The following is a 20,086-nucleotide window of genomic DNA, read 5'->3' on the forward strand; positions in this document are numbered from 1 at the left end:
CTGGACGCCTTTCTTGAGAACAATAAAATTACATCTTATGCTTAGTTAATTAATCCAGGGATTTAATCTGACTGCCAGACTGGTGTCGGGAAGTGAATTTTTCCTCAATGATGTAAATTGGCCTATACCGCATGGGTTTTTTTGTTGCCTTCCCCTGGATCAACGCTGCGGAATAGCTGCAGTGCACAAGAAATAGGCTGAACTGGATGGACGATTGTCTTTTTTCGGCCTTATAAACTATGAAACTATGAAACTATGAAACATGCACCCGTGCTTGATTGGCAGACCGGAGAAGTCCTTCGCTGGGGACAGGACTGCCATAAGACTTGTTTAGTTCCCGTCCATCCTGTCCGTCCTTCTCCTACTCCAGCCAATCTACCTGGTCTTCCGGCTCCTTATTGGTCGTATGCGGACGTCTTTAATAAAAAGGAGGCAGAGACATTACCCCCTCATAGACCATACGACTGCCCAATCGACCTGATGCCCGGCGCTACTCCTCATCACATGCTCCTATTCCTCTTCTGATGCATGCCATGACTCTATTTGCCTTCGCAGCTGCTGCCTGTGCCCTATCCTCATCTGTATTAACTACTTTACAAAGTTTAGTATCATCTGCAAATATTGCTATTTTACTATGCAACCCTTCCACTAGATCATTAATAAATATATTAAATAATATAGGGCCCAAGACAGACCCTTGAGGCACCCCGCTAGTAACCCTGACACACCTTGAGCTTACTGCATTGATAACCACCCTCTGCTTTCTATCACTCAGCCAGCTATGTTTATTCCCATAGGGTATATATTGTGCACAGGTCCTATTCAGGATGTTATTAAATGTCTCCCATTTGCTTTGTGTAGTTTTAGGTCTCAGGATATCGTCCTACTTTATTGCACTAAGATCAACCATTGGAAATTTGCCTTCCTGAAGTTTATTGTCCTTGTAACCCCTCTACTACAAATCTTATTAAAGGATACATGAAAGCTTATTATTTTGTGATCACTATTACCCAAGTGACCCCTAACTCGTATATTTGATATGCGGCCTGGCCTGTTGGTTAATATTAGGTCTAGCAGTGCCCCCCTTCCTGTTGGGTCCTGAACCAGTTGTGAAAGGTAATTGTCTCTCATAGCTGTCAAAAACCTATTACCTTTGCTTGAACTACATGTTTCTGTCCCCCAATGTATTTCAGGGTAGTTGAAGTCTCCCATAATAATGACTTCTCCTTGATTCGTTACTTCATCTATTTGCTTTATGAGGATATTCTCCATTGCTTCCATTATTTTTGGAGACTTATAACAAACCCCTATCAGTAATTTATTATTTTTTCCCCCTCCCCTTATCTCCACCCACAGGGACTCTACATTTTAATTAGATTCCCATATATTCTCACGCAAGATGGGTTTTAAGGATGATTTTACATATAAACACCCCCCCCTCGCTTGTTTGTACGGTCATTTCTGAACAGACTATAGCCCTGTAAATTAACTGCCCACTCATGGCTCTCGTCCAGCCATGTCTCAGATATCCCCACCATGTCATAATTATTTTCCAACAAAATTAATTCTAATTCTTCCATTTTGTTGGTGAGGTTTCTGGCATTACTGTACATGCATTTTATGTATCTCTCTGTACCTCTATTATTATTATTATTTATTATTACAGCGCCATTTATTCCATGGCACTTTACATGTGAACAAGGGGTATACATACATGAACTATTACAAAGATCTTTAACAAAACGTGACGACTGGTACAAGAGGAGCGAGGACCCTGCCTGTGAGGTCTCACAATCTACAAGGGATGGGTGAGGATACAGTAGGTGAGGGTAGAGCTGGTCATGCAGCAGTATGGTGGAGCAATGGTTACTGCAGGTTGTAGGCTTGTCGGAAGAGGTGAGTCTTCAGGTTCCTTTTGAAGGTTTCCATGGTAGGCGAGAGTCTGATATGTTGGGGTAAAGAATTCCAGAGTAGGGGGGATGCATGGGAGAAATCTTGTATGCGATTGTGGGAAGAGGAGATAAGAGGGGAGTAGAGAAGGAGATCTTGTGAGGATCGGAGGTTGCGTGCAGGTATGTACCGGGAGACTAGGTCAGAGATATAAGGAGGAGACAGGTTGTGAATGGCTTTGTATGCCAGGGTTAGGGTTTTGAACTGGATTCTCTGGGCAATGGGGAGCCAGTGAAGGGATTGACAGAGAGGAAAGGCCGGGGAATAGCGTGGGGGTAGGTGGATTAGTCGAGCAGCAGAGTTTAGGATAGATTGGAGGGGTGCGAGAGTGTTGGAGGGGAGGCCACAGAGCAGGAGGTTGCAATAGTTGAGGCGGGAGATGATGAGGGCATGCACTATTGATTTTGCAGATTCGTGGTTGAGGAATGTGCGGATCCGGGAGATATTTTTGAGTTGGAGTCAGCAGGAAGTAGAAAGGGCTTGGATGTTTGAAGGAGAGATCAGTGTCCGGGGTTACCCCAAGGCAGCGAGCTTGAGGGACTGGGGAAAATGGACAGCCATTGACGTTGATAGATAGGTCAAGTGGGGGGGATGAATGAGATAGTGGAAAGACAATGAATTCTGTTTTATCCATGTTAAGTTTTAGAAATCTGTCAGAGAAGAAGGATGAGATAGCGGACAGACATTGTGGGATTTTGGTTAGTAGGGAGGAGATATCGGGTCCAGAGAGGTAGATCTATGTGTCGTCAGCATAAATGTGGTACTGAAAGCCATGAGACTCTATGAGTTGTCCCAGGCCAAAGGTGTAGATGGAGAAGAGCAGGGGTCCTAGGACTGAACCTTGGGGAACACCGACAGATAGGGGGTGAGATGAGGAGGTGATGTGTGAGTGGGAGACACTGAATGTCCTGTCTGTTAAGTATGAGGAAATCCAAGATAGGACCAAGTCTTTGATGCCAAGAGATGAGAGAATCTGTAGTAAGAGGGAATGGTCCACTGTGTCGAAGGCAGTTGACAGGTCGAGGAGGACAGAGTAGTGTTGCTTGGATTTGGTGGTTAGTAGGTCGTTGGTGACTTTAGTTAGTGCAGTCTCAGTAGAATGGTGTGGTCGGAAGCCAGATTGGAGGCGGTCATAGAGAGAGCAGGAGGAGAGATGGGAAGACAGTTCAGAATGGATGTGTTGTTCCAGTAGTTTTGAGACGTAAGGGAGAAGTGATATGGGGCGATAGCTAGTCAGAGAGGATGGGTCAAGGGAGGGCTTTTTGAGGATGGGTGTGATAGAGGTATGTTTGAAGCATGAGGGGAAGACACCAGTTGTTAGTGACAGGTTGAAATTGTGGGTAAGGGTTGGGATGAAGACTGTGGTAAGGTTAGGAATGAGATGGGACGGGATTGGGTCAAGTTCACAGGTGGTAAGGTGTGATTTGGAGAGTAAAGAGGAAAATTGGTCTTCTGTAATGGTGGAGAAGCTGGTTTTGGAGGAGGAGGATTGAGTAGGTGTGAGGAGGGGCTGGGGGGACTTTAGGCAAAAGCTTTGTCTGATGGTGTCAATCTTCTGCTTGAAGAATGAGGCAAAGTCTTTGGCTGAGATGAGAGGAGAGGGGGTAGGCGCTTGGAGAAGTAAGGAGAGAATTGAAGGTGTTGAATAATTGTTTAGGGTTGTGAGACAGGGAGGATATGAGAGTTGAGAAGTATGTTTGTTTTTCAGCAGTGAGTGTGGATTTGAAGGTAATGAGGGACTGTTTGAATGCGATGAAGTGCTCATTGGAGTGGGACCTTTTCCATCTACGCTCAGCAACCCTGGAGGCGCGTCGCAGCTCTTTGGTTAGGCTGGTATGCCAGGGTTGCCTGTTGATTGTGCGAGCTTTGGTATGTGTGAGGGGGGTGACCGAATTGAGAGCTGCAGCTGTTGTGGCGTTATATAGAGCGGCAGCAACATCCGCATCATGTAAGGAACTGATGTCTGCAAGAGGGAGGAGGGATACAGAGAGTGAGTGTAGGTCAAGGTGTTTAAGATTTCTGCGAGGGTATGGAGTGGGGATTGTTGCCCTGGAGAGGAGAGGGTAGAGAATGTAAGTGGGTTGTGGTCAGATAGTGGGAGAGGTGAATTAGAGAAGTTAGATAGGGAACAGAGGCGGGTGAAGATGAGGTCCAGTGTGTGGCCATCTTTGTGAGTGGGGGCAGAAGACCATTGAGCAAGGCCGAAGGAGGAAGTGAGAGATAGAAGCCTAGAGGCAGCTGAGAGAGAAGTGTCAATGGGGATGTTGAAGTCACCCATGATGATGGTGGGGATGTCAGCGAAAAGGAAGTGAAGTAACCAGGTGGTGAAATGGTCTAAGAAGGTGGTGGCAGATTCAGGGGGACGGTAGATGATGGCCAGTTGGAGGTCGGAGGGGGAGTAGATGTGCACACAGTGCACCTCAAAAGAGGGGAAAGTAACGGAGGGTGGCAGTGGGATTTGGGTGAAGGAGCAGTTGTCTGACATGAGAAAGCCTACTCCTCCACCATGCTTGCCATTGGGGTGGGGGGGGTGGGAAAGGTGGAATCCACCATATGAAAGTGTAGCTGGAGAGACTGTGTCAGAGGGGGTGAGCCAGGTTTCAGTGATGCCAAGGAAGGAAAGTTTGTTATTGGTGAAAAGATCATGGATGTAGGAAAGTTTGTTACAAACGGAGCGAGCATTCCATAGAGCTCCTGTTAGTGGGGCTGGGGAAGGGGGGGCTCGGCGGATGTGTATGAGGTTAGAAGGGTTTTGAGAGTTTGTGATGGATCGTGGATAGGAGGTGGAAGTGACTGTGGGGATGTGGTGAGGAGGGCCAGAATTAGGGGAGATGTAGAGAAGTAACCTGGCACTCAGAAGACTCATGGGTTCTTTTATAATTTTTAATAAAGTAGTGTAGAAAATAAACAACAGACTTTTCGGTCACATTAGACCTTCATCGGTGTACTACAAAAATAAAAAATGGCAGTAAGTATCATATACACATATATAAACAATACAGATGTGACCAAACATGATCAAATCAAACCAATTTGTCATGCAAAAGTGCTTAAAGGGAATACAACATGGGAAGAATAGGATGGGAAGGGGAGGAGGATTAGGAGCGGGAATGGTGGCAGATCCTGAAATCTTATAGAGAAGGAACCTACCAGTTTGCAGAAATGGATATATTAAAGCAGTAAAGCAGTAGCCTATTAGGTTCTGTAAGCTGTGGAGATAAAAATAAAGGCATAAATGCCATAGACCAAGGCTATTACTAGTGTGGAGAGTGAAGGGGTTGTCCCTGTGAAGTTACCTGTAGATGTATGGTAGCCGGACACGGTGTCCACCGTTTGTCAGGAGGTGCTATGAGGGACTGAGGACCTTATGGGTCTTAAATAGGTCATGGAGAGGATGAAAGGTCACTCACTGGGCTAATCATTGGTAGCAGTGGGATTAAAGCGCGCATGTAACAATCAGAAGGACCTGAAAAGCGGAAGTAGCGTCATTTGACGTTCCTTAAGGTCCTACTGCGAGAAGGGCCGGTCACGTGACCGGAAGTGACGCGCTATGTTGTATGCGTTCCACTGCATATGAGTAGCGCTGTAGACAGTTTGATAGGATGGAGGGATGTTATAGGATCAGGATAGGAGTCCAGGAGGGTAGGGGATCAGGAGGGAGGAACACCAATTAGGATGGGATCTAAAGAAAATGAGAAAAAGGGTATAAATAACATGATCATAGTATGTATCATTAGACCAACATAGAATAATGTAGATCATATCAGCAAGGCATCGCATATTTCAAAACATCAGAGAATCAGAGTAATGATTACAATAACAGGGTATCACATATAGGTCAATATGATAATGACATGATGATAATGACATCTGAGTTAGTAGTCCCCTGGATACATGGTATTATATAAGGTCCTTGTTAAACACCATAGTTAAGTCCATGTCCAATATGATTGCATGAGCTAAGTGATAACTATGTGAATGAGCTAAGATCATATTCTTTATTGAGTCCTTTAGGGGATAATGATTGTAGCTCATGGATCCAAAAAGACTCCCTGCGTTTTAGTAAACGGATTTGGTCTCCTCCCCGTCTGAGAGGGGGGACATGTTCAATCACCTGAAATTTGAGTTGTGACACCAGATGTCCGGCTGTCACAAAATGTAAGGGAACTGGTAAGAGTAAATTTTTGCAACGTATTGTTGATTTATGCTTAGAGATCCTATCTTTGACACACTGAGTAGTCTCACCCACATAAATCAGGCCACAAGGGCATTTTAAAATGTAAACTACGTAGGAAGAGTTGCATGTGAAATAATCCTTAATTTTATACTGTTTGCCTGATTGTGGGTGATATATAGTATCTCCCAGGATAATATTATTGCATTGGTGACATTGTAAACATGGAAAAGTCCCATGTTTCGGTGTGGATAGGAATCTCTGTCTTGGTTGGGTGTTACTGGTACCGATGTCTGAGTGGACGAGTTGGTCACGGAGGTTGGTGGATCTTTTATAACATGGTAAGAACGGGACCTTAAATTCTGGAACTGTTGGGTAAGCTGTTTTCAATATGTTCCAGTGTTGTCTGATCTTTTTATGTAGTATTGAAACCATAGGGTGGTAAGTATGGACGAAAGGTATGCGTTTGTTGGAAGTAAGATGAGTGCTTGTAGTGGGCTCTAAGGCTCGAGATAACATGGCTGGTGGATAACCTCTATCAAGAAATTTCTCCCTCATCTCAGTGATCCTAACATCCTCTATAGAGGGGTTACTAACAATGCGTTGAACCCGGTGGAATTGGGATCTGGGTACTGAGGTAAAGATAGATTTTGGGTGAAGGCTAGTGTAGTGTAGAAGACTATTTCTGTCTGTGGGTTTCACATACAAGTCCGTAGATAGGAAGCCCAGCTCATCTTTGATGATGGTGGTATCAAGGAAATGAATAGATTGTCTACTGGAAGACATGGTAAAACCAAGACCATCCCAGGATGAGTTCAGAATTTCAAAAAATAGTGTCAAAGTCTCCATGGGCCCTGTTCAAATGCAGAAAATTAGGGGAGATGTCACCAGCAGTGAGGAGGAGAAGGGAAAGTGTTAGTAGGTGGGAGCAGGAGAGAGCATGAGGTGGCTGTCTGTGCTTAGAGACGCGGGATTGCATGTTGAGGAATAGTTCTGAGGAGGAGGTGAGATGAATGGGGAGGACCTCTATTCCTTCTTACTATATTGACTGTTCTAACTCCACCCCCAATTTCTTTATTTGTGCCCAGGTCACTATCTGCACTATCTTCCCCACCTATAAAATGAATACCCTCCCCCCAATCCCTAGTTTAAACACTCCTCCAACCTTCTAGTCATTTTCTCCCCCAGCACAGCTGCACCCTCCCCATTGATGTGCAGCCCGTCCCTAGCGTAGAACCTGTAGCCAACTGAGAAGTCGGCTCAGTTCTCCAGGAACCCAAAACCCTCCTTCCTACACCAATTCCTGAGCCACTTATTTATCTCCTTAATCTCCCGTTGCCTCTCTGGCGTGACACGTGGTACAGGCAGTATTTCAGAGAATAACACCTTGGAGGTCCTTGCTTTAATCTTGCAGCCTAAGTCCTTGAAATCATCTTTAAGGACCTTCCACCTACCTCTAACTTTGTCATTTGTGCCAATGTGCGCCATGACCGCTGGGTCCTCACCAGCCCCTCCCAGTAATCAGTCAACCCGTTCAGCGATGTGCCAGACTCGAGCGCCAGGTAGGCAGCACACTGTTCGATGATCCCTGTCTTTGTGACATTGCCCTATCTGTTCCCCTAATAATTGAGTCCCCCACTACGAGCACCTGCCTGGCCTGCCCTGCTCTCCTATTCCCCCCCCCTACTGGAGCTGACACTCCTCCGGCTTTCAGAGGACATGCCTTGCTGCAGCAGTGCTACCCCTGTACTGACACCGCCCTCATCTGTCAACTTATTGGGGTGTGCCAGATCAGGACGAGCCTCCCTGGCACTCTTCCCTTTACCCTCCCTTCTAACTGTCACCCAGCTAGCTGCCTCACTGTCCTGCAGCTCCCTACTACCACCCTCACCCACATCTACTCCAGTGAGCATAGTAAAAGTCTGGATCTAACACTGCTTCAGTACCCCCTGACAAAGCTGAATGCGAAACGTGCATTGGGGTACTGTGCAGTGTGGTTCATTGTCATGGCACATGGTTTGTACTTCTTTGGGTTAACTCCCTCTTTATCAATGGTGTGTGCCTCTTGACATAGGGGTATAGATGGTTATCGGGCAACCCCTTTTTGCGATTGTATTGTTTGAATGTAGCCTATTTGTTGCATTATTTGTATGTTACCATCCGTATGTACATATATGAAATCTCAAAACTACTGATTGCATATTCATGGTAACCATTGTTTATATGGTATTATGGATTTTTTTCTGGTTATAATTATTAACTATATAAAAATCAATTGTATTTTCAACTATATATAGTACAGACCAAAAGTTTGGACACACCTTCTCAATTAAAGATTTTTCTGTATTTTCATGACTATGAAAATTGTACATTCACACTGAAGGCATCAAAACTATGAATTAACACATGTGGAATTATATACTTAACAAAAAAGTGTGAAACAACTGAAAATATGTCTTATATTCTAGGTTCTTCAAAGTAGCCACCTTTCGCTTTGATGACTGCTTTGCACACTCTTGGCATTCTCTTGATGGTTTTATAATGTATTACTTATCCCTGATTTTCCATTTGTTAATCACAGTTTGAACGCTGCTGACTGGCATTATCAATTCCTTGTGTATCTTTTTGTATCCCTTTCCTGTGTTCAACTACTTTTTCCCGTAGATCCGTTGACAATTATTTTGCTTTCCCCATGACTCAAAATCCAGAAACGTCAGTGGCTGGATGAAAGGTGAAAGAGTCTGTCTGGATCCCAGAAACTCACTCAGCTTTTATGCACCCACACTGATTACAAGCAAACAGGTCACAGGTGAGGATGTTACCTTTAGTAGCCATTCAAACCCATTTGTGTCAAATTCTGTGCATGTTATCAGGCCAAAATCACCAGGGTATGTGAACTTTTGATCAGGGTCATTTGGATGTTTTTGGTTGTCATTAAGATTTAAAAAGAAAAAACACAGTAGTTTGACAATAAATAGCTTCATCCAACCAATAACCATGAGTGGAGAAAAAAAATTTTGTTATCATTTATATTCTCTGAAACAAGGCCAAGAAAGGAAAAATTCTGCCAGAGTATGTAAACTTTTGAGCACAACTGTATTACTTATTCTTTGAATAGTGGTAATAGCTGGGATATGTTGTATTATATGGTACCTCCATTATCTATCATCAGTGTTTATAGTTAAAATGAGTCTATATATCCTATTTTGTATATTACCTCTTCTATTATGTCTGCATCATTCCTGTGCTATGATATTATGTAAGTATTATACCTGCATGTGAAATCACTCTATTATTCCTGTGATGTAATATCATTGAGTATTAGATTAACCCTGTACAGTGACATTACTGTGTGCATTATGCCAATCGGTACACCATTATCCCTATACTACGATATGCCGATTTGTCTTTTCCATGCACATTGGGGAGACCAATCATAAACTTTCCCAAAAGTCTGCTGAAGGTGGTCATGGCGGAGTAGGGACCCATTTCAAAGTTTGCTACATGGGCAGATGATTTCTTGATGTCACCATTCTGATAACACTTTTTCCCAAGATTATTTATGAAAATGTTAACACATAACTTCAGTTTCAGAAGAAAATTATTATACAGTCATGGCCAAAAGTTTTGAGAATGACACCAAAATTATATTTTCACATGATCTGCTGGCCTCTGGTTTTTATTAGTGTTTGTCTGATGTTTATATCACATACAGAAATATAATTGCAATCATATTATGAGTACCAATAGGTTATATTGACAGTTAGAATGAGTTAATGCAGCAAGTCAATATTTGCAGTGTTGCCCCTTCTTCTTCAAGACCTCTGTAATTCTCCCTGGCATGCTCTCAATCAACTTTTGGACCAAATCCTGACTGATAGCAGTCTATTCTTGCATAATCAATGCTTGCATTTTGCCAGAATTTGTTGGTTTTTGTTTGTCCACCCGTCTCTTGATGATTGACCACAAGTTCTCAATGGGATTAAGATCTGGGGAGTTTCCAGGCCATGGACCCAAAATCTCTATGTTTTGTTCCATGAGCCATTTAGTTATCACCTTTGCTTTATGGCAAGGTGCTCCATCATGCTGGAAAAGGCATTGTTGGGCGCCAAACTACTCTTGGACGGTTGGGAGAAGTTGCTCTTGGAGGACATTCTGGTACTATTCTTTATTCATGGCTGTGTTTTTAGGCAAGACTGTGAGTGAGCCGATTCCCTTGGCTGAGAAGCAACCCCACACATGAATGGTTTCAAGATGCTTTACAGTTGGCATGAGACAAGACTGGTGGTAGCGCTCACCTCTTCTTCTCCGAATAAGCTGTTTTCCAGATGTCCCAAACAATCGAAAAGGGGATTCATCAGAGAAAATTACTTTGCCCCAGTCCTCAGCAGTCCACTCCCTGTACCTTTTGCAGAATATCAGTCGGTCCCTGATGTTTTTTCTGGAGAGAAGTGGCTTCTTTGCTGCCCTCCTTGAAACCAGCCCTTGCTCAAAGAGTCTCCGCCTCACAGTGCGTGCAGAAGCACTCACACCAGCCTTCTGCCATTCCTGAGCAAGCTCGGCACTGCTGGTAGTCCGATCCCGCAGCTGAAACAGTTTTAAGATATGGTCCTGGCGCTTGCTGGTCTTTCTTCGGCGCCCTGGAGCCTTTTTGACAACAATGGAAGCTCTCTCCTTGAAGTTCTTGATGATGCAATAGATTGTTGACTGAGGTGCAATCTTTGTAGCTGCGATACTCTTCCCTGTTAGGCCATTTTTGTGCAGTGCAATGATGGCTGCACGTGTTTCTTTAGAGATAACCATGGTTAACTGAAGAGAAACAATGATACCAAGAACCAGCCTCCTTTTAAAGTGTCCAGTGATGTCATTCTTACTTAATCATGACTGATTGATCGCCAGCCCTGTCCTCATCAACACCCACACCTGTGTTAATGGATCAATCACTAAAACGATGTTAGCTGCTCCTTTTAAGGCAGGACTGCAATGATGTTGAAATGTGTTTTGGGGGTTAAAGTTCATTTTCTGGGCAAATATTGACTTTGCAAGTACAGTAATTGCAGTTAACTGATCACTCTTTGACATTCAGGAGTATATGCAAATTGCCATTACAAAAAATGAAGCAGTAAACTTTGGAAAAATTACTATTTGTCTCATTCTCAATACTTTTGGCCATGACTGTAGTGCATGATCCTTTAGTATAATCATTTTTCTAAATCACTCCTATACATGTTTTTGCTGATAAACCACAGCACGGACCACCCAAAATTTGTACTTTGGGCTACACTAATCTAAACAGCGTCCTTCTCCTGCTACTAAGCAGCCATCTTCAGAGCGGGAGGGAGCATCATAGGATCTGACAGCGCTCGCTTCGATACTGAAGACGCTAGCTAAAAGCGACCAGCAGGACACTGCCTAGCTTAGTGCAGCCCGCAGCACAGATTTCGCGTGGATATCGGATCAAATTTGCTGCGATTTTTTTCCCAGGGACTGTCTCGGTCAGTGGAAAAAATCGGACATGTGCTCAGCCCCATAGAATAACATTGATCCGAGTGTAATCCGACGTTTTGTTGGATCACACTCGGAATGATATTACAGTCTTCTGCAAGAACCCTTATTTGTGCGATAATGAAAATGTTAACGCTATCAGTATGTCTTTGGAGTGTGGGAGGAAACCCGAGAACCTGGAGGAAACCCACACAAACACGGGGAGAACATGGAACCTCCTTGCAGATGGTGGCTTGGGTGGGATTTGAACCCAGGACCCCAGCACTGCAAGGTTACAGTGCTAACCACTGAGCCACCATGCTGCCTGTTACAGTTACTATGCCCTTTAATGCTAACGACAATGCCCAACCATATTTCCATTTAACTTTTCCCCACTAACTAGAAGTTAAACATGAGCAGCTAAGCAATGGCCATTTACTTGTCTGATCCTCTTCCTACTCCGCAGAGAAAGCTTCTGTACGACAGTCTTTACTGTTCTCTCTACTCTGAAATTGCACAGTAATTGCCCCCATTCTCTCTACATCCCATATTCCCCAGTAAATGTACACAGTGTTTTGCTTCACCCACTGCAACATTTTCAGAAGGAAAATTAGTCATCTCCAGCCCAGGCTGTAACAAATAATTGAAAATATAATACTTCACATCATTTTTACTGTTTGTATGTGTTAGGACTGGGAAGAACACAATGCAGCTTTCCAAGATAAAATGATATATTAACATTTACAGACACTAATGGAACATTATCCAAGTTATTGTGCAAATGGCAGAATGTTTGTTTGGCTTTACTTAGAAATAAAGGATTATTGCTTTATGCAGAAAAGACATGTTTTCAATGCTAGTCACGTTTATTAGCTTTGATCAGTAGACTTTTAGAGTAATGCAAGCTTATATTCTGATTCTCTGCTATGGGTTAAAGAAAACACATTTTACTGCCATGATATTGTCACAATAAAGGGGTTGTCAACTACTCAGACAACCCCTTCGCTATTGCTATATTGTACCATGTAAAATAAAAACAGGCTATACTCCTCTCTGGTGCTGGCGCCATTCCAGTGATGTCAGCACCACGTCTCCTGTGACATTGTTATGTCATGTGAGCCCTGCAGCCAATCAGCACTCATTAATGGCCTGCATCACTCTCACTTCCTTTGGATGAAACTGACATATTGTAAAAATAAGAAGTTCTGTTGGTCTCTGACTTCTTGATTTGACTTGTAATTAAGAAATGGCAGTTAACAGGAGGTCAAGATAAGGTCTGGAAGACCAAGCAAAATTTCAGTGAGGGCTGCTTGTAGGATTGCTAGAGAGGCAAATGAGAGCCCCCGCTTGACTGCAAAAGACCTTCAGAAAGATTTAGCAGACTCTGGAGTTGTGGTACAAAACCAGGGGAGGAGTCCTGAGGAGATAATTTGCATATTCCCACTGCATTTTGGGGTAAGTGAAGAGTCTCCGCGAGCTCAAAGAACACTGGATTTTGGCTGTTGGAGCTGAAAAGAGGACATCGGTAAACTAGGGGAGGAGTCCTGAGGAGATAATTTGCATATTCCCACTGCATTTTGGGGTAAGTGAAGAGTCTCCGCGAGCTCAAAGAACACTGGATTTTGGCTGTTGGAGCTGAAAAGAGGACATCGGTAAACTAGGGGCGGAGTCCTGAGGAGATAATTTGCATATTCCCACTGCATTTTGGGGTAAGTGAAGAGTCTCCGCGAGCTCAAAGAACACTGGATTTTGGCTGTTGGAGCTGAAAAGAGGACATCGGTAAACTAGGGGCGGAGTCCTGAGGAGATAATTTGCATATTCCCACTGCATTTTGGGGTAAGTGAAGAGTCTCCGCGAGCTCAAAGAACACTGGATTTTGGCTGTTGGAGCTGAAAAGAGGACATCGGTAAACCGGCATTTTGAAGCTTTTTTTTTAAGCTTTTTTCACTGTTTTCAGAACATTAACAGTAAGAACATGGAAGAGACCAGGAGCCATTTGGTGAGCTGCATATCCTGCTACATGTTCACAGACTTGCCAGTGGAAAAGCCAAACTTCACATGCCAGAAATGCAAGCTTGTGTCCCTGTTGGAGGAAAAGTTGCGAAATCTAGAAGAGAGGTTAACTACCTTGAAAATCATTAAGGAAGGTGAAGAGTTCTTAGACAGAGCAGAATTATCTCTTCATGATTCAGAAAGAGAAGAAATTCGAACTGCACCTGAGGAAACAGAGGAATGGAAGCATGTGACCCACAGAAGCAGGAGGATCGAGAGGCAGTCAGCACCCATACTGCTCAGGAACCAGTACCAGGCTCTCACGCAGGAGAACCATGAAGAAATACAGCAAAATAAGACTTTGCCAGCAATGAATAACCTTGTAAGCCCTCAGAATCCTCCTGGATGGAGAAAGAAGAATGTTGTGAAGAAAAAACGGAGAGTGGTGGTCATGGGGGATTCCCTGTTAAGAGGAACAGAGGCCGCTATCTGCAGACCAGACATAACCTCAAGAGAAATGTGCTGTCTTCCAGGAGCAAAAATTAAAGATGTGTCTGACAGGATATCAAGACTCTTCAGACCTACAGATCACTACCCATTCCTGCTAATACATGTGGGGACAAATGACACCGCAAGAAAGGACCTGGAAACCATCTGCAGTGACTTTGAAGACTTAGGCAAGAAAGTGAAAGAATTGGGAGTGCAGGTGGTCTTCTCATCCATCCTCCCAGTGGATGGCCATGGAACAATGAGGTGGAATAAGATTCTACAGGTGAACAACTGGCTACGTCGATGGTGCCGTCAACAAGGATTTGGATTTCTGGATCACGGAATGAATTACCTATATGATGGACTACTTGCTAGAGATGGGGTGCACCTTACAAAGACTGGAAAACATGTATTTGGAAGTCGCCTTGCTACACTCATCAGGAGAGCTTTAAACTAGAACAATGTGGGAAGGGAAGCAAAAGGCCAGAAAAAGCCATACAGCTGACAAATACTATTGAGATCTCTGCTACTGGAAGTGGAAAGGAAGAACAAAGACAAAACAATTTAAATAATAAAAATATGGGAGGAAGAGAAACCAATCACAAACTAAAATGTTTTTATACAAATGCACAAAGCATGGGCAACAAACAAGGAGAATTGGAACTACTAATGCAGGAAAAGAAATATGATGTCATTGGAATCACTGAAACTTGGTGGGACGATACACATGATTGGAATAAAAGGCTAAAAGGATACAACTTATTTGCAAGAAACAGACTTGATAAACGAGGAGGAGGTGTCGCATTGTATGTTAGAAAAGCGTATATCTGCACAGAGATTGAAGCTTCAGAGACTGGGAGTTCTGTGGAAACTGTTTGGGTAAGAATACAAGGAGAGAACAACGGAAAGGACACCATTGTAGGCATTTACTACAGGCCACCTGGGCAAGCTGAAGATATGGATGAACTCTTTATGTATCAAATGACCAAGTTCTCAAAAAAATATGATGTAGTGGTCATGGGAGATTTCAACTATCCAGACATTTGTTGGGAATCTCTCTCAAGTAAAACTAACAGGTCAAGCAAATTCTTATCCTCTCTTGCTGACAACTTTATCTTCCAAAAGGTAGGGGAGAAAACAAGGGGATCTGCTACTTTGGATCTAATCCTTATAAACAGGGATGAAATGTTTGAGGAGGTAAAGGTGGCTGGGACCCTAGGAGGCAGCGATCATGCTATTATAGAATTTTCGATAACTAGAGGAGGAAGACATGTGAAGACTCAAACTTCAAGGTTAGATTTTAGAAAGGCAGATTTTAAGAGACTCAGAAAGAGAATAGGAGGGATCCAATGGCTGGATGTCCTTAAGGACAAAAATGTCCAGGAAGGATGGGAAATTTTTAAAACTGAGATTCTCAAAGCACAATCGTTAACAATCCCGAAAAGTAGGAAGAATGGGAAGCATTTAAGGAAACCAGGATGGATGAACACAGAACTTAAACACATGCTAAAAAGAAAGAAAGAAATGTTTATTAAATGGAAAGAGGGAGGCATATCTAAAGAAGATTATAATGCAGTCTGCAGATCCTGTAGGGCACGTATCAGGTTAGCTAAAGCTGACAATGAATTAAGGCTTGCAAGAGATGTCAAAAGCAACAAAAAAGGATTTTGGGGGTATGTCAAAAGTAAAAGAAAAGTCAAAGATGCTATAGGATTTTTACAGGATGAAAATGGAGAAATGGTAAGAGAGGATGTTGAGAAGGCCGAACTTTTTAATTCCTATTTTGCATCTGTTTTCTCTCAGAAAGAAAATGTATCATCAACTGATCTTCACTGTCGTTTTAAAGGAATAGAAGAATCCAAGTTATCTGTAAACAGAAAGATTGTGAGGGAATATTTAGCTAACATAAATGAGTTCAAGTCTCCAGGTCCAGATGAATTACACCCCAGAGTACTGAAGGAGATCGTAGAAGAAATTTTAGAACCACTCTCCATAATCTTTGAAAATTCTTGGAGAACAGGAGAAGTCCCAGAAGACTGGAGAAGAGCAAATGTTGTTCCTATCTTCAAAAAGGGGAAGAAGGTGGACCCAGGGAACTATAGGCCGGTGAGTCTGACTTCTATACCAGGAAAGATCTTTGAACAAATTATTAAACAACATGTAGGTAAGTACATGGATAAGAATGAAGTGATTAACCAGAGTCAGCATGGGTTTGTAACTAACAAGTCATGTCAGACAAACTTAATTTCCTTCTATGACAGAATCACTGACTGGGTGGATCAGGGAAATGCTGTAGATATAGTATATCTTGACTTCAGCAAAGCATTTGACAAAGTATCTCACACCATCCTTTTTGAAAAAATGACCAAGTATGCAATGGACCAGGCAACTGTTAGGTGGATTCATAACTGGCTTAGTGATCGGACTCAAAGGGTGGTTGTAAATGGCTTCACATCCAGCTGGATGAATGTCTCAAGTGGGGTACCACAGGGCTCCGTCCTGGGACCTGTATTGTTCAACATCTTTATCAATGATTTAGATGAAGGAATTGAGGGTAAACTGATTAAATTTGCTGATGACACAAAGCTAGGAGGGATAGCTAATACTAGAGAAGAGAGAGAGAGGATTCAAAAAGACCTAAATAAACTGGAGCAGTGGGCAGCAACCAACAGAATGGTTTTTAACAGTGAAAAATTCAAAGTACTACATCTGGGCAATAAAAATGAAAAAAGCATATACAGAATGGGAGGAATAGAGCTAAGCAACAGTACATGTGAAAAAGACTTAGGTATACTAATAGATCATAGACTGAACATGAGTCAACAGTGTGATGCAGCAGCAAAAAAGGCAAATACAATTCTGGGATGTATTAACAGAAGCATACAGTCTAGATCACGTGAAGTCATTATCGGACTTTACTCCTCTTTGGTCAGACCTCATCTGGAATACTGTGTACAGTTTTGGGCACCACATTTTAAAAAAGACATAGACAAACTGGAGCAAGTTCAGAGAAGAGCGACCAGAATGGTGACTGGTCTGCAAACCATGTCCTATGAGGAACGGTTGCAGGATTTGGGAATGTTTAGCTTGCAAAAAAGAAGACTGAGAGGAGACTTAATAGCTGTCTACAAATATGTCAAGGGCTGTCACATTGTAGAAGGATCATCTTTATTCTCATTTGCACAAGGAAACACTAGAAGCAATGGGATGAAACTAAATGGGAGGAGACACAGATTAGATATTAGAAAAAACTTTTTGACAGTGAGGGTGATCAATGAGTGGAACAGGCTGCCACGAGAGGTGGTGAGTTCCCCTTCAATGGACGTCTTCAAACAGAGGCTGGACAGACATCTGTTTGAGATGATTTAGTGAATCCTGCTTTGAGCAGGGGGTTGGACCAGATGACCAAGGAGGTCCCTTCCAACTCTACATTCTATGATTCTATGATTCTGTGACACCCCAGGGGTCTGGTTGCCACAGTGATAGAGATATTACGTCTGAGAGCAGGTGGGAGGTCCTTTGGTCAGGGATCCTGTGCATGCCACACCTCCTGCCCAGTCTTGGGAGGGGAAGGACTTCCCCTATATAAACCCGGGGCTGAGGCAGAGTTAGTGAGAAAGAAGACAGAACAAGAGTAGAGAAGAGAAGCAGCATAGCAAGAAACATCAGGAGCTCTGTGGGGAGCAGTGTTACAACGAGTCAGGGGCTGGCAGCTACAGAGCTCGCCCTGACTGAGAAGATTTCTTACCGGACCCGGAGTCCGAGGCTGTGGGGACTAACTCCTACCCAGCAGCAGAAACCGTCCGGCAGAGGATTTCAGGTCCTCTGGCCCAGAAGCCCGAAGGCACGGTCACACGCGTGGGACCAGCACCACCATCGTGGAGCGGAAGCCATTAGAAGGCCCCGAGTCACCGGCCATACGGGTGAGCACCACACGGTACACTCAGGGACGTGGGCTACTTATTCCCGCCTCTAGCAAGGTAGCCAGAAGAGTACAGTTAGTTGGGAAGGCCTACAACTCCGCCTGGCCAGGGGAGATCCCATCTGCTCAAGGACTGACCAGGCCCCTATCACTAGCAAGTACTCCGGGAGGGTCTATCTTTGTCACCAGTAAAGACCCTGAACTACACCGCACCGTCTCTGAGTGGTTCCTGCTACCCCCATCATCCACGTCGGCTGCCCTGAGGCCATACCCCTCCCGTTGGGGGTTATACCATCCACGCTGCACCATCCTTCCACCGGCCTCAGCGGTCTGCCCTGCAGCGGCAGCTCCATAGCTGCATTCAACGGGTGGCGTAGTCACCAACCATCTACTGCTAGTACATCGCCGCTCAGTTTGACTCCCTGGGCGCGGACCGGGTCGCCGCCACGAGACTACAACCCTCAAGAGATCCGGCTCCGGGTAAGCTCCCGCGTGCGCAACGCAGCGCGACACAGGCCCAGGGGCGCGTCAACTTTGGCGTAGTCGGCAGGATCTCGTGCCCGCAACCACCGGGTACTGCGTGCCTGAAAAGCAAAGACTGTTCAAACTTACCAGTGGTGAAGATTCCCGCTATCCGCGAAGTTTTCCCGCCATCCGGCGCCATCTTCGACCTTCTTCCCGCCATCCGTGGAGTTTTCCCGCCATTGGACGCCATCTTGAGGACGCCGCGCGGGAAGAAGAGGGGCGTGGACTCCGAAAGCGCGCGAGAACTGAAGCCCTGCCTCACGTCCGGACGTTGCGTAAGGTCCTGGAAGGAGCCCAGCAGACGCCGACGTCACCGGAGCGCGACGGAAGGTCCTCAACCCTGACGATCCACTGCGGAGCCGCGGCCTACGGAACAGGATCATCGCAAGGTAGGCCACGGTCCACTAGGGGGGAGGAAGATGTCGGATACGGAGGAGAGCTTCACTGCCTCAACCCCCGCCAGCGCCACCGCTGCTGCAGTTATGCCCTTCACCATGCCCTATATCCCGGGAGCAGCTTGGCTACCCCAGTACTCAGGGGAGTCACATACCCTGCATGACTTTAGAGAAAAGCTGGATAGCCTCTTCCAGGTGTACCCCCTCACAGAAGAGCAAAAAGTGAGCATCCTGGTGGCCCAACTAACCGGGGCAGCCAAAAGGGAAGTAAAATCCTGGCCACCTGGGAGGAAGACTGTCGCAGGGATACTAACCCGGCTGAAGGACACCTTTGATACCCGCACCTCAGCCGAGATTAAGCTTAGATTCTACGGGTGCAAGCAGCGAGCGCATGAGAGTATAAGGGACTATGCACTAAACCTACAAGAGGCCCTGAGGGCCATAAAGCAGACCGACCCTGATGGGGTGGGAAACGAGGACAGGCTGTTGACTGAACAATTTATAGAGGGTTTATATTGCAATGCCCACCGAACCCAGTTGCGGGCAATGGCCTTACAGGATCCCCATCTGGACTTTGCACAGTTCAAGGACAGAGCCATCCGGGTGCTCCGAGTACCGGCACCGGGTGGCGTTGTGACCCTCAGGCGCCCAGCTATCACTTACCACCAGGAGGCGGCGCCCTTGTCGGCAGGGCCTGTGGGAGCTGATGCGCAGGCTTTGGACAATGACCCGGCTCCAGACCTACGCCATCAGGTCCAAGAGCTAGCTAAGAGCGTTGCTGCGCTAACCCGAACTGTGCAGTCTTTACAGGTTTCCACCCCAGGGAAGATCCAGCTGGCATCCGGACCGGAGGACATCCCGTGGCGTCGATCAAGGAGGACCCCACCGGCCAGAGGAAGACCCAGTGACCGATACAGCGAGGACGGACGACCCATCTGCCGCCGCTGCAATCAACCCGGACATATGGAAAGGTACTGTTCTTTAAACGGGCACAACCTGGGGTAGAGGGCCAACCCCCAGGAAAAAGATCACCAGGCCCATCGAACTGGCGCGACAGATATGTGGGAGGACGTCCAGTCTTGCTTGTGGTACTGGATGGCATTCCCATGAGTGCCCTACTGGACACCGGGTCACAGGTCACCACTATCCCGTACG

The sequence above is a fragment of the Phyllobates terribilis genome, unplaced genomic scaffold (assembly GCF_046119375.1).
Source record: "Phyllobates terribilis strain yellow unplaced genomic scaffold, ASM4611937v1 Scaffold_1__5_contigs__length_1240528914, whole genome shotgun sequence".
In the NCBI taxonomy this organism is placed as follows: Eukaryota; Metazoa; Chordata; class Amphibia; order Anura; family Dendrobatidae; genus Phyllobates; species Phyllobates terribilis.